The sequence below is a fragment of the Rhinoderma darwinii genome, chromosome 1, assembly GCF_050947455.1.
Source record: "Rhinoderma darwinii isolate aRhiDar2 chromosome 1, aRhiDar2.hap1, whole genome shotgun sequence".
Taxonomy (NCBI): domain Eukaryota; kingdom Metazoa; phylum Chordata; class Amphibia; order Anura; family Rhinodermatidae; genus Rhinoderma; species Rhinoderma darwinii.
This window is the reverse complement of record NC_134687.1, coordinates 254,789,667-254,812,799: the sequence shown is the minus strand read 5'-3', so window position 1 is coordinate 254,812,799 and position 23,133 is coordinate 254,789,667. Positions and strand designations below refer to the sequence as shown.

Sequence of the window (23,133 nt, the reverse complement as noted above, 5' to 3'; positions counted from 1 at the left end):
GATTTTGTTTCACAATCGATTAAAAAGGACTATGGATTAAAGCATTTAATGTCAATGGCTATTCTAGGCTGAATGTACCTGCTTTCGTCAGATTGCAGAAGTTACACAGCTTAAGGCCTCGCTAGTACCAGTGTGGGAGACTGTCTGGGAATCCGTGGAGCGGTTGGCTTTTTATTATGTTGTTTAGATTTTGTTTCACAATAGATTAAATAGGACTATGAATTAAGGCTTTTAATGTCAAAAGCCATTCTAAGCTGAATGTGCCTGCTCTCGTCAGATCGCAGAAGTTACACAGCTTAAGGCCTCGCTAGTACCAGTGTGGGAGACTGTCTGGGAATCCGTGGTGCGGTTGACTTTTTATTATGCTGTTTAGATTTTGTTTCACAATAGATTAAATAGGACTATGGATTAAGGCTTTTAATGTCAATGGCCATTCTAAGCTGAATGTGCCTGCTCTCGTCAGATCGCAGAAGTTACACAGCTTAAGGCCTCGCTAGTACCAATGTGGTAGACTGTCTGGGAATCCGTGGTGCAGTTGACTTTTTATTATGTCGTTTAGATTTTGTTTCACAATCGATTAAAAAGGACTATGGATTAAAGCATTTAATGTCAATGGCCTTTCTAAGCTGAATGTGCCTGCTCTCGTTAGATTGCAGAAGTTACACAGCTTAATGCCTCGCTAGTACCAGTGTGGTAGACTGTCTGGGAATCCGTGGTGCGGTTGAATTTTTAATATGTCGTTTAGATTTTGTTTCACAATCGATTAAAAAGGACTATGGATTAAAGCATTTAATGTCAATGGCCATTCTAAGCTGAATGTGCCTGCTCTCGTCAGATCGCAGAAGTTACACAGCTTAAGGCCTCGCTAGTACCAGTGTGGGAGACTGTCTGGGAATCCGTGGTGCGGTTGACTTTTTATTATGTCGTTTAGATTTTGTTTCACAATCGATTAAAAAGGACTATGGATTAAAGCATTTAATGTCAATGGCCATTCTAAGCTGAATGTGCCTGCTCTCGTCAGATCGCAGAAGTTACACAGCTTAAGGCCTCACTAGTACCAGTGTGGGAGACTGTCTGGGAATCCGTGGTGCGGTTGACTTTTTATTATGTCGTTTAGATTTTGTTTCACAATAGATTAAATAGGACTATGGATTAAAGCATTTAACGTCAATGGCCATTCTAAGCTGAATGTGCCTGCTCTCGTCAGATCGCAGAAGTTACACAGCTTAAGGCCTCGCTAGTACCAATGTGGGTGACTGTCTGGGAATCCGTGGTGCGGTTGAATTTTTATTATGTCGTTTAGATTTTGTTTCACAATCGATTAAAAAGGACTATGGATTAAAGCATTTAATGTCAATGGCCATTCTAAGCTGAATGTGCCTGCTCTCGTCAGATCGCAGAAGTTACACAGCTTAAGGCCTTGCTAGTACCAGTGTGGGAGACTGTCTGGGAATCCGTGGTGCGGTTTTCTTTTTATTATGTTGTTTAGATTTTGTTTCACAATAGATTAAATAGGACTATGGATTAAGGCTTTTAATGTCAATGGCCATTCTAAGCTGAATGTGCCTGCTCTCGTCAGATCGCAGAAGTTACACAGCTTAAGGCCTCGCTAGTACCAGTGTGGGAGACTGTCTGGGTATCCGTGGTGCAGTTGACTTTTTATTATGTCGTTTAGATTTTGTTTCACAATCGATTAAAAAGGACTATGGATTAAAGCATTTAATGTCAATGGCCATTCTAAGCTGAATGTCCCTGCTCTCGTCAGATCGCTGAAGTTTCACAGCTTAAGGCCTCGCTAGTACCAGTGTGGGAGACTGTCTGGGAATCCGTGGTGCGGTTGACTTTTTATTATGTCGTTTAGATTTTGTTTCACAATCGATTAAAAAGGACTATGGATTAAAGCATTTAATGTCAATGGCCATTCTAAGCTGAATGTGCCTGCTCTCGTCAGATCGCAGAAGTTACACAGCTTAAGGCCTCACTAGTACCAGTGTGGGAGACTGTCTGGGAATCCGTGGTGCGGTTGACTTTTTATTATGTCGTTTAGTTTTTGTTTCACAATAGATTAAATAGGACTATGGATTAAAGCATTTAACGTCAATGGCCATTCTAAGCTGAATGTGCCTGCTCTCGTCAGAACGCAGAAGTTACACAGCTTAAGGCCTCACTAGTACCAGTGTGGGAGACTGTCTGGGAATCCGTGGTGCGGTTGACTTTTTATTATGTTGTTTTGATTTTGTTTCACAATAGATTAAATAGGACTATGGATTAAGGCTTTTAATGTCAATGGCCATTCTAAGCTGAATGTGCCTGCTCTCGTCAGATCGCAGAAGTTACACAGCTTAAGGCCTCGCTAGTACCAGTGTGGGAGACTGTCTGGGAATCCGTGGTGCGGTTGACTTTTTATTATGTCGTTTAGATTTTGTTTCACAATCGATTAAATAGGACTATGGATTAAAGCATTTAACGTCAATGGCCGTTCTAAGCTGAATGTGCCTGCTCTCGTCAGAATGCAGAAGTTACACAGCTTAAGGCCTCGCTAGTACCAGTGTGGGAGACTGTCTGGGAATCCGTGGTGCGGTTGAATTCTTATTATGTCGTTTAGATTTTGTTTCACAATCGATTAAAAAGGACTATGGATTAAAGCATTTAATGTCAATGGCCATTCTAAGCTGAATGTCCCTGCTCTCGTCAGATCGCAGAAGTTACACAGCTTAAGGCCTCGCTAGTACCAGTGTGGGAGACTGTCTGGGAATACGTGGTGCGGTTGCCTTTTTATTATGTTGTTTAGATTTTGTTTCACAATAGATTAAATAGGACTATGGATTAAGGATTTTAATGTCAATGGCCATTCTAAGCTGAATGTGCCTGCTCTCGTCAGATCGCAGAAGTTACACAGCTTAAGGCCTCGCTAGTACCAGTGTGGGAGACTGTCTGGGAATCCGTGGTGCGGTTGACTTTTTATTATGTCGTTTAGATTTTGTTTCACAATCGATTAAAAAGGACTATGGATTAAAGCATTTAATGTCAATGGCCATTCTAAGCTGAATGTGCCTGCTCTCGTTAGATCGCAGAAGTTACACAGCTTAACGCCTCGCTAGTACCAGTGTGGGAGACTGTCTGGGAATCCATGGTGCGGTTGACCTTTTATTATGTCGTTTAGATTTTGTTTCACAATCGATTAAAAAGGACTATGGATTAAAGCATTTAATGTCAATGGCCATTCTAAGCTGAATGTGCCTGCTCTCGTCAGATCGCAGAAGTTACACAGCTTAAGGCCTCGCTAGTACCAGTGTGGGAGACTGTCTGGGAATCCGTGGTGCGGTTGACTTTTTATTATGTCGTTTAGATTTTGTTTCACAATCGATTAAAAAGGACTATGGATTAAAGCATTTAATATCAATGGCCATTCTAAGCTGAATGTGCCTGTTCTCGTCAGAACGCAGAAGTTACACAGCTTAAGGCCTCACTAGTACCAGTGTGGGAGACTGTCTGGGAATCCGTGGTGCGGTTGACTTTTTATTATGTCGTTTAGATTTTGTTTCACAATAGATTAAAAAGGATAATGGATTAAAGCATTTAACGTCAATGGCCATTCTAAGCCGAATGTGCCTGCTCTCGTCAAATCGCAGAAGTTACACAGCTTAAGACCTCGCTAGTACCAGTGTGGGAGACTGTCTGGGAATCCGTGGTGCGGTTGAATTTTTATTATGTCGTTTAGATTTTGTTTCACAATCGATTAAAAAGGACTATGGATTAAAGCATTTAATGTCAATGGCCATTCTAAGCTGAATGTCCCTGCTCTCGTCAGATCGCAGAAGTTACACAGCTTAAGGCCTCGCTAGTACCAGTGTGGCAGACTGTCTGGGAATCCGTGGTGCGGTTGCCTTTTTATTATGTCGTTTAGATTTTGTTTCACAATAGATTAAATAGGACTATGGATTAAAGCATTTAATGTCAATGGCCATTCTAAGCTGAATGTGCCTGCTCTCGTCAGAACGCAGAAGTTACACAGCTTAAGGCCTCGCTAGTACCAGTGTGGGAGACTGTCTGGGAATCCGTGGTGCGGTTGAATTTTTATTATGTCGTTTAGATTTTGTTTCACAATCGATTAAAAAGGACTATGGATTAAAGCATTTAATGTCTATGGCCATTCTAAGCTGAATGTCCCTGCTCTCGTCAGATCGCAGAAGTTACACAGCTTAAGGCCTCGCTAGTACCAGTGTGGGAGACTGTCTGGGAATCCGTGGTGCGGTAGACTTTTTATTATGTTGTTTAGATTTTGTTTCACAATAGATTAAATAGGACTATGGATTAAGGCTTTTAATGTCAATGGCCATTCAAAGCTGAATGTGCCTGCTCTCGTCAGATCGCAGAAGTTACACAACTTAAGGCCTCGCTAGTACCAGTGTGGGAGACTGTCTGGGAATCCGTGGTGCGGTTGAATTTTTATTATGTCGTTTAGATTTTGTTTCACAATCGATTAAAAAGGACTATGGATTAAAGCATTTAATGTCAATGGCCATTCTAAACTGAATGTCCCTGCTCTCGTCAGATCGCAGAAGTTACACAGCTTAAGGCCTCGCTAGTACCAGTGTGTGAGACTGTCTGAGAATCCGTGGTGCGGTTGAATTTTTATTATGTCGTTTAGATTTTGTTTCACAATCGATTAAAAAGGACTATGGATTAAAGCATTTAATGTCAATGGCCATTCTAAGCTGAATGTGCCTGCTCTCGTCAGATCGCAGAAGTTACACAGCTTAAGGCCTCGCTAGTACCAGTGTGGGAGACTGTCTGAGAATCCGTGGTGTGGTTGACTTTTTATTATGTCGTTTAGATTTTGTTTCACAATAGATTAAATAGGACTATGGATTAAAGCATTTAACGTCAATGGCCATTCTAAGCTGAATGTGCCTGCTCTCGTCAGAACGCAGAAGTTACACAGCTTAAGGCCTCGCTAGTACCAGTGTGGGAGACTGTCTGGGAATCCGTGGTGCGGTTGAATTTTTATTATGTCGTTTAGATTTTGTTTCACAATAGATTAAATAGGACTATGGATTAAAGCATTTAATGTCAATGGCCATTCTAAGCTGAATGTGCCTGCTCTCGTCAGAACGCAGAAGTTACACAGCTTAAGGCCTCGCTAGTACCAGTGTGGGAGACTGTCTGGGAATCCGTGGTGCGGTTGAATTTTTATTATGTCGTTTAGATTTTGTTTCACAATCGATTAAAAAGGACTATGGATTAAAGCATTTAATGTCTATGGCCATTCTAAGCTGAATGTCCCTGCTCTCGTCAGATCGCAGAAGTTACACAGCTTAAGGCCTCGCTAGTACCAGTGTGGGAGACTGTCTGGGAATCCGTGGTGCGGTAGACTTTTTATTATGTTGTTTAGATTTTGTTTCACAATAGATTAAATAGGACTATGGATTAAGGCTTTTAACGTCAATGGCCATTCTAAGCTGAATGTGCCTGCTCTCGTCAGAACGCAGAAGTTACACAGCTTAAGGCCTCGCTAGTACCAGTGTGGGAGACTGTCTGGGAATCCGTGGTGCGGTTGAATTTTTATTATGTCGTTTAGATTTTGTTTCACAATCGATTAAAAAGGACTATGGATTAAAAAAATTTAATGTCAATGGCCATTCTAAGCTGAATGTCCCTGCTCTCGTCAGATCGCAGAAGTTACACAGCTTAAGGCCTCGCTAGTACCAGTGTGGGAGACTGTCTGGGAATCCGTGGTGTGGTTGACTTTTTATTATGTTGTTTAGATTTAGTTTCACAATAGATTAAATAGGACTATGGATTAAAGCTTTTAATGTCAATGGCCATTCTAAGCTGAATGTGCCTGCTCTCGTTAGATCGCAGAAGTTACACAGCTTAAGGCCTCGCTAGTACCAGTGTGGGAGACTGTCTGGGAATCCGTGGTGCGGTTGACTTTTTATTATGTCGTTTAGATTTTGTTTCACAATCGATTAAAAAGGACTATGGATTAAAGCATTTAAAGTCAATGGCCATTCTAAGCTGAATGTGCCTGCTCTCGTTAGATCGCAGAAATTACACAGCTTAACGCCTCGCTAGTACCAGTGTGGGAGACTGTCTGGGAATCCGTGGTGCGGTTGACTTTTTATTATGTCGTTTAGATTTTGTTTCACAATCGATTAAAAAGGACTATGGATTAAAGCATTTAATGTCAATGGCCATTCTAAGCTGAATGTGCCTGCTCTCGTTAGATCGCAGAAGTTACACAGCTTAATGCCTTGCTAGTACCAGTGTGGGAGACTGTCTGGGAATCCGTGGTGCGGTTGACTTTTTATTATGTTGTTTAAATTTTGTTTCACAGTAGATTAAATAGGACTATGGATTAAGGCTTTAATGTCAATGGCCATTCTAAGCTGAATGTGCCTGCTCTCGTCAGATCGCAGAAGTTACACAGCTTAAGGCCTCGCTAGTACCAGTGTGGGAGACTGTCTGGGAATCCGTGGTGCGGTTTACTTTTTATTATGTCGTTTAGATTTTGTTTCACAATCGATTAAAAAGGACTATGGATTAAAGCATTTAATGTCAATGGCCATTCTAAGCTGAATGTGCCTGCTCTCGTTAGATCGCAGAAGTTACACAGCTTAACGCCTCGCTAGTACCAGTGTGGGAGACTGTCTGGGAATCCGTGGTGCGGTTGACTTTTTATTATGTTGTTTAGATTTTGTTTCACAATAGATTAAATAGGACTATGGATTAAAGCATTTAACGTCAATGGCAATTCTAAGCTGAATGTGCCTGCTCTCGTCAGATCGCAGAAGTTACACAGCTTAAGGCCTCGCTAGTACGAGTGTGGGAGACTGTCTGGGAATCCGTGGTGCGGTTGACTTTTTATTATGTTGTTTAGATTTTGTTTCACAATAGATTAAATAGGACTATGGATTAAGGCTTTTAATGTCAATGGCCATTCTAAGCTGAGTGTGCCTGCTCTCGTCAGATCGCAGAAGTTACACAGCTTAAGGCCTCGCTAGTACCAGTGTGGGAGACTGTCTGGGAATCCGTGGTGCGGTTGCCTTTTTATTATGTTGTTTAGATTTTGTTTCACAATAGATTAAATAGGACTATGGATTAAGGCTTTTAATGTCAATGGCCATTCTAAGCTGAATGTGCCTGCTCTCGTCAGATCGCAGAAGTTATACAGCTTAAGGTCTCGCTAGTACCAGTGTGGGAGACTGTCTGAGAATCCGTGGTGTGGTTGACTTTTTATTATGTCGTTTAGATTTTGTTTCACAATAGATTAAATAGGACTATGGATTAAAGCATTTAACGTCAATGGCCATTCTAAGCTGAATGTGCCTGCTCTCGTCAGAACGCAGAAGTTACACAGCTTAAGGCCTCGCTAGTACCAGTGTGGGAGACTGTCTGGGAATCCGTGGTGCGGTTGAATTTTTATTATGTCGTTTAGATTTTGTTTCACAATCGATTAAAAAGGACTATGGATTAAAAAAATTTAATGTCAATGGCCATTCTAAGCTGAATGTCCCTGCTCTCGTCAGATCGCAGAAGTTACACAGCTTAAGGCCTCGCTAGTACCAGTGTGGGAGACTGTCTGGGAATCCGTGGTGTGGTTGACTTTTTATTATGTTGTTTAGATTTAGTTTCACAATAGATTAAATAGGACTATGGATTAAAGCTTTTAATGTCAATGGCCATTCTAAGCTGAATGTGCCTGCTCTCGTTAGATCGCAGAAGTTACACAGCTTAAGGCCTCGCTAGTACCAGTGTGGGAGACTGTCTGGGAATCCGTGGTGCGGTTGACTTTTTATTATGTCGTTTAGATTTTGTTTCACAATCGATTAAAAAGGACTATGGATTAAAGCATTTAAAGTCAATGGCCATTCTAAGCTGAATGAGCCTGCTCTCGTTAGATCGCAGAAATTACACAGCTTAACGCCTCGCTAGTACCAGTGTGGGAGACTGTCTGGGAATCCGTGGTGCGGTTGACTTTTTATTATGTCGTTTAGATTTTGTTTCACAATCGATTAAAAAGGACTATGGATTAAAGCATTTAATGTCAATGGCCATTCTAAGCTGAATGTGCCTGCTCTCGTTAGATCGCAGAAGTTACACAGCTTAATGCCTTGCTAGTACCAGTGTGGGAGACTGTCTGGGAATCCGTGGTGCGGTTGACTTTTTATTATGTTGTTTAAATTTTGTTTCACAGTAGATTAAATAGGACTATGGATTAAGGCTTTAATGTCAATGGCCATTCTAAGCTGAATGTGCCTGCTCTCGTCAGATCGCAGAAGTTACACAGCTTAAGGCCTCGCTAGTACCAGTGTGGGAGACTGTCTGGGAATCCGTGGTGCGGTTTACTTTTTATTATGTCGTTTAGATTTTGTTTCACAATCGATTAAAAAGGACTATGGATTAAAGCATTTAATGTCAATGGCCATTCTAAGCTGAATGTGCCTGCTCTCGTTAGATCGCAGAAGTTACACAGCTTAACGCCTCGCTAGTACCAGTGTGGGAGACTGTCTGGGAATCCGTGGTGCGGTTGACTTTTTATTATGTTGTTTAGATTTTGTTTCACAATAGATTAAATAGGACTATGGATTAAAGCATTTAACGTCAATGGCAATTCTAAGCTGAATGTGCCTGCTCTCGTCAGATCGCAGAAGTTACACAGCTTAAGGCCTCGCTAGTACGAGTGTGGGAGACTGTCTGGGAATCCGTGGTGCGGTTGACTTTTTATTATGTTGTTTAGATTTTGTTTCACAATAGATTAAATAGGACTATCGATTAAGGCTTTTAATGTCAATGGCCATTCTAAGCTGAGTGTGCCTGCTCTCGTCAGATCGCAGAAGTTACACAGCTTAAGGCCTCGCTAGTACCAGTGTGGGAGACTGTCTGGGAATCCGTGGTGCGGTTGCCTTTTTATTATGTTGTTTAGATTTTGTTTCACAATAGATTAAATAGGACTATGGATTAAGGCTTTTAATGTCAATGGCCATTCTAAGCTGAATGTGCCTGCTCTCGTCAGATCGCAGAAGTTATACAGCTTAAGGTCTCGCTAGTACCAGTGTGGGAGACTGTCTGGGAATCCGTGGTGCGGTTGACTTTTTATTATGTCGTTTAGATTTTGTTTCACAATCGATTAAATAGGACTATGGATTAAAGCATTTAACGTCAATGGCAATTCTAAGCTGAATGTGCATGCTCTCGTCAGATCGCAGAAGTTACACAGCTTAAGGCCTCGCTAGTACCAGTGTGGGAGACTGTCTGGGAATACGTGGTGCGGTTGAATATTTATTATGTCGTTTAGATTTTGTTTCACAATCGATTAAAAAGGACTATGGATTAAAGCGTTTAATGTCAATGGCCATTCTAAGCTGAATGTCCCTGCTCTCGTCAGATCGCAGAAGTTACACAGTTTAAGGCCTCGCTAATACCAGTGTGGGAGACTGTCTGTGAATCCGTGGTGCGGTTGACTTTTTATTATGTCGTTTAGATTTTGTTTCACAATCGATTAAAAAGGACTATGGATTAAAGCATTTAATGTCAATGGCCATTCTAAGCTGAATGTGCCTGCCCTCGTTAGATCGCAGAAGTTACACAGCTTAACGCCTCGCTAGTACCAGTGTGGGAGACTGTCTGGGAATCCGTGGTGCGGTTGACTTTTTATTATGTCGTTTAGATTTTGTTTCACAATAGATTAAATAGGACTATGGATTAAAGGATTTAACGTCAATGGCCATTCTAAGCTGAATGTGCCTGCTCTCGTCAGATCGCAGAAGTTACACAGCTTAAGTCCTCGCTAGTACCAGTGTGGGAGACTGTCTGGGAATCCGTGGTGCGGTTGAATTTTTATTATGTTGTTTAGATTTTGTTTCACAATCGATTAAAAAGGACTATGGATTAAAGCATTTAATGTCAATGGCCATTCTAAGCTGAATGTCCCTGCTCTCGTCGGATCGCAGAAGTTACACAGCTTAAGGCCTCGCTAGTACCAGTGTGGGAGACTGTCTGGGAATCCGTGGTGCGGTTGACTTTTTATTAAGTCGTTTAGATTTTGTTTCACAATAGATTAAATAGGACTATGGATTAAAGCATTTAACGTCAATGGCCATTCTAAGCTGAATGTGCCTGCTCTCGTCAGATCGCAGAAGTTACACAGCTTAAGGCCTCGCTAGTACCAGTGTGGGAGACTGTCTGGGAATCCGTGGTGCGGTTGACTTTTTATTATGTCGTTTAGATTTTGTTTCACAATCGATTAAAAAGGACTATGGATTAAAGCATTTAATGTCAATAGCCATTCAAAGCTGAATGTCCCTGCTCTCGTCAGATCGCAGAAATTACACAGCTTAAGGCCTCGCTAGTACCAGTGTATGAGACTGTCTGGGAATCCGTGGTGCGGTAGACTTTTTATTATGTCGTTTAGATTTTGTTTCACAATCGATTAAAAAGGACTATGGATTAAAGCATTTAATGTCAATGGCCATTCTAAGCTGAATGTCCCTGCTCTCGTCGGATCGCAGAAGTTACACAGCTTAAGGCCTCGCTAGTACCAGTGTGGGAGACTGTCTGGGAATCCATGGTGCGGTTGACTTTTTATTATGTCGTTTAGATTTTGTTTCACAATCGATTAAAAAGGACTATGGATTAAAGCATTTATTGTCAATGGCCATTCTAAGCTGAATGTGCCTGCTCTCGTCAGATCGCAGAAGTTACACAGCTTAAGGCCTCGCTAGTACCAGTGTGGGAGACTGTCTGGGAATCCGTGGTGTGGTTGACTTTTGATTATGTCGTTTAGATTTTGTTTCACAATAGATTAAATAGGACTATGGATTAAAGCATTTAACGTCAATGGCCATTCTAAGCTGAATGTGCCTGCTCTGGTCAGAACGCAGAAGTTACACAGCTTAAGGCCTCGCTAGTACCAGTGTGGGAGACTGTCTGGGAATCCGTGGTGCGGTTGAATTTTTATTATGTCGTTTAGATTTTGTTTCACAATAGATTAAATAGGACTATGGATTAAGGCTTTTAATGTTAATGGCCATTCTAAACTGAATGTGCCTGCTCTCGTCAGATCGCAGAAGTCACACAGCTTAAGGCCTCGCTAGTACCAGTGTGGGAGACTGTCTGGGAATACGTGGTGCGGTTGACTTTTTATTATGTCGTTTAGATTTTGTTTCACAATCGATTAAAAAGGACTATGGATTAAAGCATTTAATGTCAATGGCCATTCTAAGCTGAATGTGCCTGCTCTCGTCAGATCGCAGAAGTTACACAGCTTAAGGCCTCGCTAGTACCAGTGTGGGAGACTGTCTGGGAATCCGTGGTGCGGTTGACTTTTTATTAAGTCGTTTAGATTTTGTTTCACAATAGATTAAATAGGACTATGGATTAAAGCATTTAACGTCAATGGCCATTCTAAGCTGAATGTGCCTGCTCTCGTCAGATCGCAGAAGTTACACAGCTTAAGGACTCGCTAGTACCAGTGTGGGAGACTGTCTGGGAATCCGTGGTGCGGTTGACTTTTTATTATGTCGTTTAGATTTTGTTTCACAATCGATTAAAAAGGACTATGGATTAACGCATTTAACGTCAATGGCCATTCTAAGCTGAATGTCCCTGCTCTCGTCAGATCGCAGAAGTTACACAGCTTAAGGCCTCGCTAGTACCAGTGTGGGAGACTGTCTGGGAATCCGTGGTGCGGTTGACTTTTTATTATGTCGTTTAGATTTTGTTTCACAATCGATTAAAAAGTACTATGGATTAAAGCATTTGATGTCAATGGCCATTCTAAACTGAATGTGCCTGCTCTCGTCAGATCGCAGAAATTACACAGCTTAAGGCCTCGCTAGTACCAGTGTGGGAGACTGTCTGGGAATCCGTGGTGTGGTTGACTTTTGATTATGTCGTTTAGATTTTGTTTCACAATAGATTAAATAGGACTATGGATTAAAGCATTTAACGTCAATGGCCATTCTAAGCTGAATGTGCCTGCTCTGGTCAGAACGCAGAAGTTACACAGCTTAAGGCCTCGCTAGTACCAGTGTGGGAGACTGTCTGGGAATCCGTGGTGCGGTTGAATTTTTATTGTGTCGTTTAGATTTTGTTTCACAATCGATTAAAAAGGACTATGGATTAAATCCTTTAATGTCAATGGTCATTCTAAGCTGAATGTCCCTGCTCTTGTTAGATCGCAGAAGTTACACAGCTTAACGCCTCGCTAGTACCAGTGTGGGAGACTGTCTGGGAATCCGTGGTGCGGTTGCCTTTTTATTATGTCGTTTAGATTTTGTTTCACAATAGATTAAATAGGACTATGGATTAAGGCTTTTAATGTTAATGGCCATTCTAAGCTGAATGTGCCTGCTCTCGTCAGATCGCAGAAGTTACACAGTTTAAGGCCTCGCTAGTACCAGTGTGGGAGACTGTCTGGGAATCCGTGGTGCGGTTGACTTTTTATTATGTCATTTAGATTTTGTTTCACAATCGATTAAAAAGGACTATGGATTAAAGCATTTAATGTCAATGGCCATTCTAAGCTGAATGTGCCTGCTCTCGTTAGATCGCAGAAGTTACACAGCTTAACGCCTCGCTAGTACCAGTGTGGGAGACTGTCTGGGAATCCGTGTTGCGGTTGACTTTTTATTAAGTCGTTTAGATTTTGTTTCACAATAGATTAAATAGGACTATGGATTAAAGCATTTAACGTCAATGGCCATTCTAAGCTGAATGTCCCTGATCTCGTCAGATCGCAGAAGTTACACAGCTTAAGGCCTCGCTAGTACCAGTGTGGGAGACTGTCTGGGAATCCGTGGTGCGGTTGACTTTTTATTATGTCGTTTAGATTTTGTTTCACAATCGATTAAAAAGTACTATGGATTAAAGCATTTAATGTCAATGGCCATTCTAAGCTGAATGTGCCTGCTCTCTTTAGATCGCAGAAGTTACACAGCTTAAGGCCTCGCTAGTACCAGTGTGGGAGACTGTCTGGGAATCCGTGGTGCGGTTGACTTTTTATTATGTTGTTTAGATTTTGTTTCACAATAGATTAAATAGGACTATGGATTAAAGGATTTAATGTCAATGGCCATTCTAAGCTGAATGTGCCTGCTCTCGTCGGATCGCAGAAGTTACGCAGCTTAAGGCCTCGCTAGTACCAGTGTGGGAGACTGTCTGGGAATCCGTGGTGCGGTTGAATTTTTATTGTGTCGTTTAGATTTTGTTTCACAATCGATTAAAAAGGACTATGGATTAAAGCCTTTAATGTCAATGGCCATTCTAAGCTGAATGTCCCTGCTCTTGTTAGATCGCAGAAGTTACACAGCTTAACGCCTCGCTAGTACCAGTGTGGGAGACTGTCTGGGAATCCGTGGTGCGGTTGACTTTTTATTATGTTGTTTAGATTTTGTTTCACAATAGATTAAATAGGACTATGGATTAAGGCTTTTATTGTTAATGGCCATTCTAAGCTGAATGTGCCTGCTCTCGTTAGATCGCAGAAGTTACACAGCTTAACGCCTCGCTAGTACCAGTGTGGGAGACTGTCTGGGAATCCGTGGTGCGGTTGACTTTTTATTATGTCGTTTAGATTTTGTTTCACAATCGATTAAAAAGGACTATGGATTAAAGTATTTAATGTCAATGGCCATTCTAAGCTGAATGTGCCTGCTCTCGTCAGATCGCAGAAGTTACACAGCTTAAGGCCTCGCTAGTACCAGTGTGGGAGACTGTCTGGGAATACGTGGTGCGGTTGACTTTTTACTATGGTGTTTAGATTTTGTTTCACAATAGATTAAATAGGACTATGGATTAAGGCTTTTAATGTCAATGGCCATTCTAAGCTGAATGTGCCTGCTCTCGTAGATCGCAGAAGTTACACAGCTTAAGGCCTCGCTAGTACCTGTGTGGGAGACTGTCTGGGAATCCGTGGTGCGGTTGACTTTTTATTATGTTGTTTAGATTTTGTTTCACAATCGATTAAAAAGGACTATGGATTAAAGCATTTAATGTCAATGGCCATTCTAAGCTGAATGTGCCTGCTCTCGTCAGATCGCAGAAGTTACACAGCTTAAGGCCTCGCTAGTACCAGTGTGGGAGACTGTCTGGGAATCCGTGGTGCGGTTGAATTTTTATTATGTCGTTTAGATTTTGTTTCACAATCGATTAAAAAGGACTATGGATTAAAGCATTTAATGTCAATCACCATTCTAAGCTGAATGTCCCTGCTCTCGTCAGATCGCAGAAGTTACACAGCTTAAGGACTCGCTAGTACCAGTGTGGGAGACTGTCTGGGAATCCGAGGTGCGGTTGACTTTTTATTATGTCGTTTAGATTTTGTTTCACAATCGATTAAAAAGGACTATGTATTAAAGCATTTAGTGTCAATGGCCATTCTAAGCTGAATGTCCCTGCTCTCGTCAGATCGCAGAAGTTACACAGCTTAAGGCCTCGCTAGTACCAGTGTGGGAGACTGTCTGGGAATCTGTGGTGCGGTTGAATTTTTATTATGTCGTTTAGATTTTGTTTCACAATCGATTAAAAAGAACTATGGATTAAAGCATTTAATGGCAATGGCCATTCTAAGCTGAATGTCCCTGCTCTCGTCAGATCGCAGAAGTTACACAGCTTAAGGCCTTGCTAGTACCAGTGTGGGAGACTGTCTGGGAATCCGTGGTGCGGTTGACTTTTTATTATGTTGTTTAGATTTTGTTTCACAATCGATTAAAAAGGACTATTGATTAAAGCATTTAATGTCAATGGCCATTCTAAGCTGAATGTACCTGCTCTCGTCAGACCGCAGAAGTTACACAGCTTAAGGCCTCGCTAGTACCAGTGTGGGAGACTGTCTGGGAATCCGTGGTGCGGTTGACTTTTTATTATGTCGTTTAGATTTTGTTTCACAATCGATTAAAAAGGACTATGGATTAAAGCATTTAATGACAATGGCCATTCTAAGCTGAATGTCCCTGCTCTCGTCAGATCGCAGAAGTTACACAGCTTAAGGCCTCGCTAGTACCAGTGTGGGAGACTGTCTGGGAATCCGTGGTGCGGTTGACTTTTTATTATGTCGTTTAGATTTTGTTTCACAATCGATTAAAAAGGACTATGGATTAAAGCATTTAATGTCAAAGGCCATTCTAAGCTGAATGTGCCTGCTCTCGTCAGATCGCAGAAGTTACACAGCTTAAGGCCTCGCTAGTACCAGTGTGGGAGACTGTCTGGGAATCCGTGGTGCGGTTGACTTTTTATTATGTCGTTTAGATTTTGTTTCACAATAGATTAAATAGGACTATGGATTAAAGCATTTAACGTCAATGGCCATTCTAAGCTGAATGTCCCTGCTCTCGTCAGATCGCAGAAGTTACACAGCTTAAGGCCTCGCTAGTACCATTGTGGGAGACTGTCTGGGAATCCGTGGTGCGGTTGCCTTTTTATTATGTCGTTTAGATTTTGTTTCACAATCGATTAAAAAGGACTATGGATTAAAGCATTTAATGTCAATGGCCATTCTAAGCTGAATGTGCCTGCTCTCGTCAGATCGCAGAAGTTACACAGCTTAAGGCCTCGCTAGTACCAGTGTGGGAGACTGTCTGTGAATCCGTGGTGCGGTTGACTTTTTATTATGTCGTTTAGATTTTGTTTCACAATCGATTAAAAAGGACTATGGATTAAAGCATTTAATGTCAATGGCCATTCTAAGCTGAATGTGCCTGCTCTCGTCAGATCGCAGAAGTTACACAGCTTAAGGCCTCGCTAGTACCAGTGTGGGAGACTGTCTGGGAATCCGTGGTGCGGTTGACTTTTTATTATGTCGTTTAGATTTTGTTTCACAATAGATTAAATAGGACTATGGATTAAAGCATTTAACGTCAATGGCCATTCTAAGCTGAATGTCCCTGCTCTCGTCAGAACGCAGAAATTACACAGCTTAAGGCCTCGCTAGTACCAGTGTGGGAGACTGTCTGGGAATCCGAGGTGCGGTTGACTTTTTATTATGTCGTTTAGATTTTGTTTCACAATCAATTAAAAAGGACTATGGATTAAAGCATTTAATGTCAATGTCCATTCTAAGCTGAATGTACCTGCTCTCGTCAGATCGCAGAAGTTACACAGCTTAAGTCCTTGCTAGTACCAGTGTGGGAGACTGTCTGGGAATCCGTGGTGCGGTTTACTTTTTATTATGTCGTTTAGATTTTGTTTCACAATAGATTAAATAGGACTATGGATTAAAGCATTTAATGTCAATGGCCATTCTAAGCTGAATGTGCCTGCTCTTGTCAGAACGCAGAAGTTACACAGCTTAAGGCCTCGCTAGTACCAGTGTGGGAGACTGTCTGGGAATCCGTGGTGCGGTTGACTTTTTATTATGTTGTTTAGATTTTGTTTCACAATAGATTAAATAGGACTATGGATTAAGGCTTTTAATGTCAATGGCCATTCTAAGCTGAATGTGCCTGCTCTCGTCAGATCGCAGAAGTTACACAGCTTAAGGCCTCGCTAATACCAGTGTGGGAGACTGTCTGGGAATCCGTGATGCGGTTGACTTTTTATTATGTTGTTTAGATTTTGTTTCACAATAGATTAAATAGGACTATGGATTAAGGCTTTTAATGGCAATGGCCATTCTAAGCTGAATGTGCCTGCTCTCGTCAGATCGCAGAAGTTACGCAGCTTAAGGCCTCGTTAGTACCAGTGTGGGAGACTGTCTGGGAATCCGTGGTGCGGTTGACTTTTTATTATGTCGTTTAGATTTTGTTTCACAATCGATTAAAAAGGACTATGGATTAAAGCATTTAATGTCAATGGCCATTCTAAGCTGAATGTGCCTGCTCTCGTTAGATTGCAGAAGTTACACAGCTTAACGCCTCGCTAGTACCAGTGTGGGAGACTGTCTGGGAATCCGTGGTGCGGTTGACTTTTTATTATGTTGTTTAGATTTTGTTTCACAATCGATTAAAAAGGACTATGGATTAAAGCATTTATTGTCAATGGCCATTCTAAGCCGAATGTGCCTGCTCTCGTCAGATCGCAGAAGTTACACAGCTTAAGGCCTCGCTAGTACCAGTGTGGGAGACTGTCTGGGAATCCGTGGTGCGGTTGACTTTTTATTATGTCGTTTAGATTTTGTTTCACAATCGATTAAAGAGGACTATGGATTAAAACATTTAATGTCAATGGCCATTCTAAGCTGAATGTGCCTGCTCTCGTCAGATCGCAGAAGTTACACAGCTTAAGTCCTCGCTAGTACCAGTGTGGGAGACTGTCTGGGAATCCGTGGTGCGGTTGACTTTTTATTATGTCGTTTAGATTTTGTTTCACAATAGATTAAATAGGACTATGGATTAAAGCATTTAATGTCAATGGCCATTCTAAGCTGAATGTGCCTGCTCTCGTCAGAACGCAGAAGTTACACAGCTTAAGGCCTCGCTAGTACCAGCGTTGGAGACTGTCTGGGAATCCGTGGTGCGGTTGAATTTTTATTATGTCGTTTAGATTTTGTTTCACAATCGATTAAAAAGGACTATGGATTAAAGCATTTAATGCCAATGGCCATTCTAAGCTGAATGTCCCTGCTCTCGTCAGATCGCAGAAGTTACACAGCTTAAGGCCTCGCTAGTACCAGTGTGTGAGACTGTCTGGGAATCGGTGGTGCGGTTGACTTTTAATTATGTTGTTTAGATTTTGTTTCACAATAGATTAAATAGGACTATGGATTAAGGCTTTTAATGTCAATGGCCATTCTAAGCTGAATGTGCCTGCTCTCGTCAGATCGCAGAAGTTACACAGCTTAAGGCCTCGCTAGTACCAGTGTGGGAGACTGTCTGGGAATCCGTGGTGTGGTTGACTTTTTATTATGTCGTTTAGATTTTGTTTCACAATCGATTAAAAAGGACTATGGATTAAAGCATTTAATGTCAATGGCCATTCTAAGCTGAATGTGCCTGCTCTCGTCAGATCGCAGAAGTTACACAGCTTAAGGCCTCGCTAGTACCAGTGTGGGAGACTGTCTGGGAATCCGTGGTGCGGTTGACTTTTTATTATGTCGTTTAGATTTTGTTTCACAATAGATTAAATAGGACTATGGATTAAAACGTTTAACGTCAATGGCCATTCTAAGCTGAATGTCCCTGCTCTCGTCGGAACGGAGAAATTACACAGCTTAAGGCCTCGCTAGTACCAGTGTGGGAGACTGTCTGGGAATCCGAGGTGCGGTTGACTTTTTATTATGTCGTTTAGATTTTGTTTCACAATCAATTAAAAAGGACTATGGATTAAAGCATTTAATGTCAATGGCCATTCTAAGCTGAATGTGCCTGCTCTCGTCAGATCGCAGAAGTTACACAGCTTAAGGCCTTGCTAGTACCAGTGTGGGAGACTGTCTGGGAATCCGTGGTGCGGTTTACTTTTTATTATGTCGTTTAGATTTTGTTTCACAATAGATTAAATAGGACTATGGATTAAAGTATTTAACGTCAATGGCCATTCTAAGCTGAATGTGCCTGCTCTCGTCAGAACGCAGAAGTTACACAGCTTAAGGCCTCGCTAGTACCAGTGTTGGAGACTGTCTGGGAATCCGTGGTGCGGTAGAATTTTTATTATGTCGTTTAGATTTTGTTTCACAATCGATTAAAAAGGACTATGGATTAAGCATTTAATGTCAAAGGCCATTCTAAGCTGAATGTCCCTGCTCTCGTCAGATCGCAGAAGTTACACAGCTTAAGGCCTCGCTAGTACCAGTGTGGGAGACTGTCTGGGAATTCGTGGTGCGGTTGACTTTTTATTATGTCGTTTAGATTTTGTTTCACAATCGATTAAAAAGGACTATGGATTAAAGCATTTAATGTCAATGGCCATTCTAAGCTGAATGTGCCTGCTCTCGTTAGATCGCAGAAGTTACACACCTTAACGCATCGCTAGTACCAGTGTGGGAGACTGTCTGGGAATCCGTGGTGCGGTTGACTTTTTATTATGTCGTTTAGATTTTGTTTCACAATCGATTAAAAAGGACTATGGATTAAAGCATTTAATGTCAATGGCCATTCTAAGCTGAATGTGCCTGCTCTCGTCAGATCGCAGAAGTTACACAGCTTAAGGCCTTGCTAGTACCAGTGTGGGAGACTGTCTGGGAATCCGTGGTGTGGTTGACTTTTTATTATGTTGTTTAGATTTTGTTTCACAATAGATTAAATAGGACTATGGATTAAGGCTTTTAATGTCAATGGCCATTCTAAGCTGAATGTGCCTGCTCTCGTCAGATCGCAGAAGTTACACAGCTTAAGGCCTCGCTAGTACCAGTGTGGCAGACTGTCTGGGAATCCGTGGTGCGGTTGAATTTTTATTATGTAGTTTAGATTTTGTTTCACAATCGATTAAAAAGGACTATGGATTAAAGCATTTATTGTCAATGGCCATTCTAAGCCGAATGTGCCTGCTCTCGTCAGATCGCAGAAGTTACACAGCTTAAGGCCTCGCTAGTACCAGTGTGGGAGAATGTCTGGGAATCCGTGGTGCGGTTGACTTTTTATTATGTCGTTTAGATTTTGTTTCACAATCGATTAAAGAGGACTATGGATTAAAGCATTTAATGTCAATGGCCATTCTAAGCTGAATGTGCCTGCCCTCGTCAGATTGCAGAAGTTACACAGCTTAAGGCCTCGCTAGTACCAGTGTGGGAGACTGTCTGGGAATCCGTGGTGCGGTTGACTTTTTATTATGTCGTTTAGATTTTGTTTCACAATAGATTAAATAGGACTATGGATTAAAGCATTTAATGTCAATGGCCATTCTAAGCTGAATGTGCCTGCTCTCATCAGAACGCAGAAGTTACACAGCTTAAGGCCTCGCTAGTACCAGCGTTGGAGACTGTCTGGGAATCCGTGGTGCGGTTGAATTTTTATTATGTCGTTTAGATTTTGTTTCACAATCGATTAAAAAGGACTATGGATTAAAGCATTTAATGTCAATGGCCATTCTAAGCTGAATGTCCCTGCTCTCGTCAGATCGCAGAAGTTACACAGCTTAAGGCCTCGCTAGTACCAGTGTGTGAGACTGTCTGGGAATCCGTGGTGCGGTTGAGTTTTAATTATGTTGTTTAGATTTTGTTTCACAATAGATTAAATAGGACTATGGATTAAGGCTTTTAATGTCAATGGCCATTCTAAGCTGAATGTGCCTGCTCTCGTTAGATCGCAGAAGTTACACATTTTAAGGCCTCGCTAGTACCAGCATTGGAGACTGTCTGGGAATCCGTGGTGCGGTTGAATTTTTATTATGTCGTTTAGATTTTGTTTCACAATCGATTAAAAAGGACTATGGATTAAAGCATTTAACGTCAATGGCCATTCTAAGCTGAATGTGCCTGCTCTCGTCAGAACGCAGAAGTTACATAGCTTAAGTCCTCGCTAGTACCAGTGTGGGAGACTGTCTGGGAATCCGTGGTGCGGTTGACTTTTTATTATGTTGTTTAGATTTTGTTTCACAATAGATTAAATAGGACTATGGATTAAGGCTTTTAATGTCAATGGCCATTCTAAGCTGAATGTGCCTGCTCTCGTCAGATCGCAGAAGTTACACAGCTTAAGGCCTTGCTAGTACCAGTGTGGGAGACTGTCTGGGAATCCGTGGTGCGGTTGACTTTTTATTATGTCGTTTAGATTTTTTTTTTTCACAATAGATTAAAAAGGACTATGGATTAAAGCATTTAATGTCAATGGCCATTCTAAGCTGAATGTGCCTGCTCTCGTCAGATCGCAGAAGTTACACAGCTTAAGGCCTCGCAAGTACCAGTGTGGGAGACTGTCTGGGAATCCGTGGTGCGGTTGACTTTTTATTATGTCGTTTAGATTATGTTTCACAATAGATTAAATAGGACTATGGATTAAAGCATTTAACGTCAATAGCCATTCTAAGCTGAATGTGCCTGCTCTCGTCAGAACGCAGAAGTTACCCAGCTTAACGCCTCCCTAGTACCAGTGTGGGAGACTGTCTGGGAATCCGTGGTGCGGTTGACTTTTTATTATGTCGTTTAGATTTTGTTTCACAATCGATTAAAAAGGACTATGGATTAAAGCATTTAATGTCAATGGCCATTCTAAGCTGAATGTCCCTGCTCTCGTCAATTCGCAGAAGTTACACAGCTTAAGGCCTCGCTAGTACCAGTGTGGGAGACTGTCTGGGAATCCGTGGTGCTGTTGACTTTTTATTATGTCGTTTAGATTTTGTTTCACAATCGATTAAAAAGGACTATGGATTAAAGCAATTAATATCAATGGCCATTCTAAGCTGAATGTGCCTGCTCTCGTCAGATCGCAGAAGTTACACAGCTTAAGGCCTCGCTAGTACCAGTGTGGGAGACTGTCTGGGAATCCGTGGTGCTGTTGACTTTTTATTATGTCGTTTAGATTTTGTTTCACAATCGATTAAAAAGGACTATGGATTAAAGCAATTAATATCAATGGCCAGTCTAAACTGAATGTCCCTGCTCTCGTCAGATCGCAGAAGTTACACAGCTTAAGGCCTCGCTAGTACCAGTGTGGGAGACTGTTTGGGAATCCGTGGTGCGGTTGACTTTTTATTATGTTGTTTAGATTTTGTTTCACAATAGATTAAATAGGACTATGGATTAAAGCTTTTAATGTCAATGGCCATTCTAAGCTGAATGTTCCTTCTCTCGTCAGATCGCAGAAGTTACACAGCTTAAGGCCTCGCTAGTACAAGTGTGGGAGACTGTCTGGGAATCCGTGGTGCGGTTGACTTTTTATTATGTCGTTTAGATTTTGTTTCACAATCGATTAAAAAGGACTTTGGATTAAAGCATTTAATGTTAATGGCCATTCTAAGCTGAATGTGCCTGCTCTCGTTAGATCGCAGAAGTTACACAGCTTAACGCCTCCCTAGTACCAGTGTGGGAGACTGTCTGTGAATCCGTGGTGCGGTTGACTTTTTATTATGTTGTTTAGATTTTGTTTCACAATAGATTAAATAGGACTATGGATTAAGGCTTTTAAGGTCAATGGCCATTCTAAGCTGAATGTGCCTGCTCTCGTCAGATCACAGAAGTTACACAGCTTAAGGCCTCGCTAGTACCAGTGTGGGAGACTGTCTGGGAATCCGTGGTGCTGTTGACTTTTTATTATGTCGTTTAGATTTTGTTTCACAATCGATTAAAAAGGACTATGGATTAAAGCATTTAAAGTCAATGGCCATTCTAAGCTGAATGTGCCTGCTCTCGTTAGATCGCAGAAGTTACACAGCTTAACGCCTCGCTAGTACCAGTGTGTGAGACTGTCTGGGAATCCGTGGTGCGGTTGACTATTTATTATGTCGTTTAGATTTTGTTTCACAATAGATTAAATAGGACTATGGATTAAAGCATTTAACGTCAATGGCCATTCTAAGCTGAATGTGCCTGCTCTCGTCCGAACGCAGAAGTTACACAGCTTAAGGCCTCGCTAGTACTAGTGTGGGAGACTGTCTGGGAATCTGTGGTGCGGTTGAGTTTTTATTATGTCGTTTAGATTTTGTTTCACAATCGATTAAAAAGGACTATGGATTAAAGCCTTTAATGTCAATGGCCATTCTAAGCTGAATGTCCCTGCTCTCGTCCGATCGCAGAAGTTACACAGCTTAAGGACTCGCTGGTACCAGTGTGGGAGACTGTCTGGGAATGCGTGGTGCGGTTGACTTTTTATTATGTTGTTTAGATTTTGTTTCACAATAGATTAAATAGGACTATGGATTAAGGCTTTTAATGTCAATGGCCATTCTAAGCTGAATGTGCCTGCTCTCGTCAGATCGCAGAAGTTACACAGCTTCAGGCCTCGCTAGTACCAGTGTGGGAGACTGTCTGGGAATCCGTGGAGCGGTTGAATTTTGATTATGTCGTTTAGATTTTGTTTCACAATCGATTAAAAAGGACTATGGATTAAAGCATTTAATGTCAATGGCCATTCTAAGCTGAATATCCCTGCTCTCGTCAGATCGCAGAAGTTACACAGCTTAACGCCTCGCTAGTACCAGTGTGGGAGACTGTCTGGGAATCCGTGGAGCTGTTGACTTTTTATTATGTCGTTTAGATTTTGTTTCACAATCGATTAAAAAGGACTATGGATTAAAGCATTTAATGTCAATGGCCATTCTAAG

At 41.6% G+C, this 23,133-nt stretch overlaps 1 protein-coding gene and 110 pseudogenes across 4 annotated transcripts in view; all 111 read left to right on the top strand.

The window, feature by feature from the left end:
- The window catches only part of NFIC (nuclear factor I C), an 863,572-nt gene that overhangs the window by 657,690 nt on the left and 182,749 nt on the right, over positions 1-23,133 (top strand). The gene's annotated exons all lie outside the window — the stretch shown is intronic.
- Positions 237-355, top strand: LOC142737512 (5S ribosomal RNA; annotated as a pseudogene).
- Positions 423-541, top strand: LOC142737430 (5S ribosomal RNA; annotated as a pseudogene).
- LOC142713107 (5S ribosomal RNA) lies at positions 795-913 on the top strand (annotated as a pseudogene).
- Positions 981-1,099, top strand: LOC142723418 (5S ribosomal RNA; annotated as a pseudogene).
- Positions 1,167-1,285, top strand: LOC142736880 (5S ribosomal RNA; annotated as a pseudogene).
- On the top strand, positions 1,353-1,471 carry LOC142679718 (5S ribosomal RNA; annotated as a pseudogene).
- Positions 1,539-1,657, top strand: LOC142737524 (5S ribosomal RNA; annotated as a pseudogene).
- LOC142698812 (5S ribosomal RNA) lies at positions 1,725-1,843 on the top strand (annotated as a pseudogene).
- On the top strand, positions 1,911-2,029 carry LOC142723407 (5S ribosomal RNA; annotated as a pseudogene).
- Positions 2,097-2,215, top strand: LOC142736888 (5S ribosomal RNA; annotated as a pseudogene).
- On the top strand, positions 2,283-2,401 carry LOC142713095 (5S ribosomal RNA; annotated as a pseudogene).
- Positions 2,469-2,587, top strand: LOC142694252 (5S ribosomal RNA; annotated as a pseudogene).
- LOC142735961 (5S ribosomal RNA) lies at positions 2,655-2,773 on the top strand (annotated as a pseudogene).
- Positions 2,841-2,959, top strand: LOC142713084 (5S ribosomal RNA; annotated as a pseudogene).
- On the top strand, positions 3,027-3,145 carry LOC142709154 (5S ribosomal RNA; annotated as a pseudogene).
- Positions 3,213-3,331, top strand: LOC142713073 (5S ribosomal RNA; annotated as a pseudogene).
- LOC142737271 (5S ribosomal RNA) lies at positions 3,399-3,517 on the top strand (annotated as a pseudogene).
- On the top strand, positions 3,771-3,889 carry LOC142684985 (5S ribosomal RNA; annotated as a pseudogene).
- LOC142735452 (5S ribosomal RNA) lies at positions 3,957-4,075 on the top strand (annotated as a pseudogene).
- Positions 4,143-4,261, top strand: LOC142716632 (5S ribosomal RNA; annotated as a pseudogene).
- LOC142711827 (5S ribosomal RNA) lies at positions 4,329-4,447 on the top strand (annotated as a pseudogene).
- On the top strand, positions 4,701-4,819 carry LOC142738398 (5S ribosomal RNA; annotated as a pseudogene).
- On the top strand, positions 4,887-5,005 carry LOC142735430 (5S ribosomal RNA; annotated as a pseudogene).
- LOC142735419 (5S ribosomal RNA) lies at positions 5,073-5,191 on the top strand (annotated as a pseudogene).
- LOC142716610 (5S ribosomal RNA) lies at positions 5,259-5,377 on the top strand (annotated as a pseudogene).
- LOC142735408 (5S ribosomal RNA) lies at positions 5,445-5,563 on the top strand (annotated as a pseudogene).
- LOC142736368 (5S ribosomal RNA) lies at positions 5,632-5,750 on the top strand (annotated as a pseudogene).
- LOC142725052 (5S ribosomal RNA) lies at positions 5,818-5,936 on the top strand (annotated as a pseudogene).
- Positions 6,004-6,122, top strand: LOC142677558 (5S ribosomal RNA; annotated as a pseudogene).
- LOC142692664 (5S ribosomal RNA) lies at positions 6,190-6,308 on the top strand (annotated as a pseudogene).
- Positions 6,375-6,493, top strand: LOC142736136 (5S ribosomal RNA; annotated as a pseudogene).
- On the top strand, positions 6,561-6,679 carry LOC142681345 (5S ribosomal RNA; annotated as a pseudogene).
- On the top strand, positions 6,747-6,865 carry LOC142738506 (5S ribosomal RNA; annotated as a pseudogene).
- On the top strand, positions 6,933-7,051 carry LOC142737892 (5S ribosomal RNA; annotated as a pseudogene).
- LOC142692532 (5S ribosomal RNA) lies at positions 7,119-7,237 on the top strand (annotated as a pseudogene).
- LOC142735397 (5S ribosomal RNA) lies at positions 7,305-7,423 on the top strand (annotated as a pseudogene).
- On the top strand, positions 7,492-7,610 carry LOC142736367 (5S ribosomal RNA; annotated as a pseudogene).
- Positions 7,678-7,796, top strand: LOC142725030 (5S ribosomal RNA; annotated as a pseudogene).
- LOC142704824 (5S ribosomal RNA) lies at positions 7,864-7,982 on the top strand (annotated as a pseudogene).
- Positions 8,050-8,168, top strand: LOC142692653 (5S ribosomal RNA; annotated as a pseudogene).
- On the top strand, positions 8,235-8,353 carry LOC142736135 (5S ribosomal RNA; annotated as a pseudogene).
- LOC142681334 (5S ribosomal RNA) lies at positions 8,421-8,539 on the top strand (annotated as a pseudogene).
- LOC142738505 (5S ribosomal RNA) lies at positions 8,607-8,725 on the top strand (annotated as a pseudogene).
- LOC142737891 (5S ribosomal RNA) lies at positions 8,793-8,911 on the top strand (annotated as a pseudogene).
- LOC142736252 (5S ribosomal RNA) lies at positions 8,979-9,097 on the top strand (annotated as a pseudogene).
- LOC142697917 (5S ribosomal RNA) lies at positions 9,165-9,283 on the top strand (annotated as a pseudogene).
- Positions 9,351-9,469, top strand: LOC142705644 (5S ribosomal RNA; annotated as a pseudogene).
- On the top strand, positions 9,537-9,655 carry LOC142710660 (5S ribosomal RNA; annotated as a pseudogene).
- On the top strand, positions 9,723-9,841 carry LOC142682901 (5S ribosomal RNA; annotated as a pseudogene).
- Positions 9,909-10,027, top strand: LOC142736115 (5S ribosomal RNA; annotated as a pseudogene).
- On the top strand, positions 10,095-10,213 carry LOC142713062 (5S ribosomal RNA; annotated as a pseudogene).
- Positions 10,467-10,585, top strand: LOC142682581 (5S ribosomal RNA; annotated as a pseudogene).
- LOC142733380 (5S ribosomal RNA) lies at positions 10,653-10,771 on the top strand (annotated as a pseudogene).
- On the top strand, positions 10,839-10,957 carry LOC142678864 (5S ribosomal RNA; annotated as a pseudogene).
- Positions 11,025-11,143, top strand: LOC142673274 (5S ribosomal RNA; annotated as a pseudogene).
- On the top strand, positions 11,211-11,329 carry LOC142713051 (5S ribosomal RNA; annotated as a pseudogene).
- Positions 11,397-11,515, top strand: LOC142669151 (5S ribosomal RNA; annotated as a pseudogene).
- On the top strand, positions 11,583-11,701 carry LOC142727991 (5S ribosomal RNA; annotated as a pseudogene).
- LOC142738232 (5S ribosomal RNA) lies at positions 11,769-11,887 on the top strand (annotated as a pseudogene).
- Positions 11,955-12,073, top strand: LOC142678853 (5S ribosomal RNA; annotated as a pseudogene).
- Positions 12,327-12,445, top strand: LOC142736460 (5S ribosomal RNA; annotated as a pseudogene).
- Positions 12,699-12,817, top strand: LOC142737850 (5S ribosomal RNA; annotated as a pseudogene).
- On the top strand, positions 12,885-13,003 carry LOC142735765 (5S ribosomal RNA; annotated as a pseudogene).
- Positions 13,071-13,189, top strand: LOC142736898 (5S ribosomal RNA; annotated as a pseudogene).
- On the top strand, positions 13,443-13,561 carry LOC142695214 (5S ribosomal RNA; annotated as a pseudogene).
- On the top strand, positions 13,629-13,747 carry LOC142735715 (5S ribosomal RNA; annotated as a pseudogene).
- On the top strand, positions 13,815-13,932 carry LOC142685218 (5S ribosomal RNA; annotated as a pseudogene).
- LOC142736658 (5S ribosomal RNA) lies at positions 14,000-14,118 on the top strand (annotated as a pseudogene).
- Positions 14,186-14,304, top strand: LOC142688702 (5S ribosomal RNA; annotated as a pseudogene).
- On the top strand, positions 14,372-14,490 carry LOC142672786 (5S ribosomal RNA; annotated as a pseudogene).
- LOC142672246 (5S ribosomal RNA) lies at positions 14,558-14,676 on the top strand (annotated as a pseudogene).
- LOC142736606 (5S ribosomal RNA) lies at positions 14,744-14,862 on the top strand (annotated as a pseudogene).
- Positions 14,930-15,048, top strand: LOC142736926 (5S ribosomal RNA; annotated as a pseudogene).
- LOC142737104 (5S ribosomal RNA) lies at positions 15,116-15,234 on the top strand (annotated as a pseudogene).
- Positions 15,302-15,420, top strand: LOC142737683 (5S ribosomal RNA; annotated as a pseudogene).
- LOC142736355 (5S ribosomal RNA) lies at positions 15,488-15,606 on the top strand (annotated as a pseudogene).
- On the top strand, positions 15,674-15,792 carry LOC142713040 (5S ribosomal RNA; annotated as a pseudogene).
- Positions 15,860-15,978, top strand: LOC142736653 (5S ribosomal RNA; annotated as a pseudogene).
- LOC142735844 (5S ribosomal RNA) lies at positions 16,232-16,350 on the top strand (annotated as a pseudogene).
- Positions 16,418-16,536, top strand: LOC142695965 (5S ribosomal RNA; annotated as a pseudogene).
- Positions 16,604-16,722, top strand: LOC142717407 (5S ribosomal RNA; annotated as a pseudogene).
- On the top strand, positions 16,790-16,908 carry LOC142708221 (5S ribosomal RNA; annotated as a pseudogene).
- LOC142736244 (5S ribosomal RNA) lies at positions 16,976-17,094 on the top strand (annotated as a pseudogene).
- Positions 17,162-17,280, top strand: LOC142736914 (5S ribosomal RNA; annotated as a pseudogene).
- On the top strand, positions 17,348-17,466 carry LOC142737811 (5S ribosomal RNA; annotated as a pseudogene).
- Positions 17,720-17,838, top strand: LOC142732799 (5S ribosomal RNA; annotated as a pseudogene).
- LOC142738096 (5S ribosomal RNA) lies at positions 17,906-18,024 on the top strand (annotated as a pseudogene).
- LOC142693788 (5S ribosomal RNA) lies at positions 18,092-18,210 on the top strand (annotated as a pseudogene).
- Positions 18,278-18,396, top strand: LOC142738192 (5S ribosomal RNA; annotated as a pseudogene).
- Positions 18,464-18,582, top strand: LOC142671429 (5S ribosomal RNA; annotated as a pseudogene).
- Positions 18,649-18,767, top strand: LOC142737833 (5S ribosomal RNA; annotated as a pseudogene).
- Positions 19,021-19,139, top strand: LOC142737227 (5S ribosomal RNA; annotated as a pseudogene).
- Positions 19,207-19,325, top strand: LOC142683353 (5S ribosomal RNA; annotated as a pseudogene).
- Positions 19,393-19,511, top strand: LOC142696698 (5S ribosomal RNA; annotated as a pseudogene).
- On the top strand, positions 19,579-19,697 carry LOC142683397 (5S ribosomal RNA; annotated as a pseudogene).
- On the top strand, positions 19,765-19,883 carry LOC142736407 (5S ribosomal RNA; annotated as a pseudogene).
- LOC142709612 (5S ribosomal RNA) lies at positions 19,951-20,069 on the top strand (annotated as a pseudogene).
- On the top strand, positions 20,323-20,441 carry LOC142738390 (5S ribosomal RNA; annotated as a pseudogene).
- On the top strand, positions 20,509-20,627 carry LOC142731896 (5S ribosomal RNA; annotated as a pseudogene).
- LOC142728959 (5S ribosomal RNA) lies at positions 20,698-20,816 on the top strand (annotated as a pseudogene).
- Positions 20,884-21,002, top strand: LOC142709569 (5S ribosomal RNA; annotated as a pseudogene).
- LOC142668799 (5S ribosomal RNA) lies at positions 21,070-21,188 on the top strand (annotated as a pseudogene).
- On the top strand, positions 21,256-21,374 carry LOC142733386 (5S ribosomal RNA; annotated as a pseudogene).
- LOC142711938 (5S ribosomal RNA) lies at positions 21,442-21,560 on the top strand (annotated as a pseudogene).
- On the top strand, positions 21,628-21,746 carry LOC142702448 (5S ribosomal RNA; annotated as a pseudogene).
- Positions 22,000-22,118, top strand: LOC142737527 (5S ribosomal RNA; annotated as a pseudogene).
- On the top strand, positions 22,372-22,490 carry LOC142736175 (5S ribosomal RNA; annotated as a pseudogene).
- LOC142705808 (5S ribosomal RNA) lies at positions 22,558-22,676 on the top strand (annotated as a pseudogene).
- Positions 22,744-22,862, top strand: LOC142681761 (5S ribosomal RNA; annotated as a pseudogene).
- On the top strand, positions 22,930-23,048 carry LOC142675499 (5S ribosomal RNA; annotated as a pseudogene).